At 40.1% G+C, this 1,436-nt stretch overlaps 1 protein-coding gene across 1 annotated transcript in view; it reads left to right on the top strand.

Annotated features, from left to right (window-relative positions):
* DUSP16 (dual specificity phosphatase 16) overlaps nt 1-1,436 on the top strand; it is a 71,999-nt gene that overhangs the window by 52,854 nt on the left and 17,709 nt on the right. The gene's annotated exons all lie outside the window — the stretch shown is intronic.

Genomic DNA, 1,436 nt, shown 5'->3' with positions numbered 1-1,436 from the left:
GATCTGTGGGCTTTGATTTTTCTGTTTTAACCAGTTTTAGTTGAGTAGTTCACAGAGGGCTGATTTTCACTTTGTGCATGGCATAATTTTACAATGTTTATTCTTAGGTGGGTTTGCTGAGTTCTCTCGTTGTTTCCCTGGCCTCTGTGAAGGAAAATCCACTCTAGTCCCTACCTGCATTTCCCAGCCTTGCTTACCTGTTGCCAACATTGGGCCAACCCGAATTCTTCCCAATCTTTATCTTGGCTGCCAGCGAGATGTCCTCAACAAGGTGGGTGCTTTGAAAATGTCCTTCATTGCTGGGTTTATTGTTAGCAGCTGGAGAAACAGCAGTTGCCCATTACCTGTCATTTGAAACACACCACAGTCCCAGAAAGGAAGTACATCATTCTCAGTGTCTCTCCCTAGTTAACAATTGTATCATCTTTTGGACTGTTATTTAGTTTATTTATTGCCACAGAAAACCTAAACTGTTGTCATGTTTGATTGGTCCTCATAGGTCCAAGAGACCTAAAATAGAAAATTTTTCAGAAGTTTAGCATTATTTTCTTAGGGTATTAATTGTTCTGTTATAGTAATTGGCACACAGAAAGGGTAATACTTCCTAAATTATTTCACATTTAGAAATGCATTTATTTACTGTGGCATATTAGAAAGGGACTTGGGTTGGGCTTAGATTGAGGAAGGTCCTTATGGTGACAGCTGGCCAGAGGGGTGGGGAGAAGGTGGTGAGGACAAAGGCTAAAAGTAGGCACTGCCAGCCTCACTTGTCTAGAGCTCATTGGAACAGTTTGGTTGAAAAGGAAGAGGGAAGATCATGGATTCTTGCTGAAAAGGACATGGGCTGTACTGAACACAGCATGCCCTAATAGAGGACCACATATTGGATTGAGGCCTTTGTATATGATGGTACAAGCATAACAACAATAAAACGACAATCTAACTTCACAGCTGATATGCTTTTAACCAGTAGTGCTATAAAACAGTGCTCTTGCTGCCTGGAAAAGTGATATGTTTCTAAAACCTCTTAATTTACATCACCACTAATTGAAAAAGCAAAGTTTTTCAATTCAATGTTGGTGATTCACAAGTGTTACTTTCTTATCTGAAGCAGTAACCCTTAACTTTTTCTCCTTTGAGTAATTAGAAGAATTGGGCTGACTGTAAAATAAGCTTCCAGATTAGCTTTCTTCAGCATGTGGAAAGCAGGGCTTTCCAGGAAGGGAAAAAAAAACCCTATCATGGGCAGCAGTGAGGCATTATTTTTCTTTTTGTTCTCAAAACTCCTGCCTCTTCAAACTTTTGCCTTGACACTGTGTTGTTAATAAGTTGTTGATATGCTCTAGCTGCAAGATCTGCCTGTTTGAGATTTGACAGTTTATGCTTGTCTTGAGCCTTTCTGGTGGGTCACAGTACCTTTGAGCAGGATTATTCCT

This window comes from Galeopterus variegatus, unplaced genomic scaffold, assembly GCF_000696425.1.
Source record: "Galeopterus variegatus unplaced genomic scaffold, G_variegatus-3.0.2 Scaffold1201, whole genome shotgun sequence".
Taxonomy (NCBI): domain Eukaryota; kingdom Metazoa; phylum Chordata; class Mammalia; order Dermoptera; family Cynocephalidae; genus Galeopterus; species Galeopterus variegatus.
This window is presented reverse-complemented; position numbering and strand designations above follow the sequence as displayed.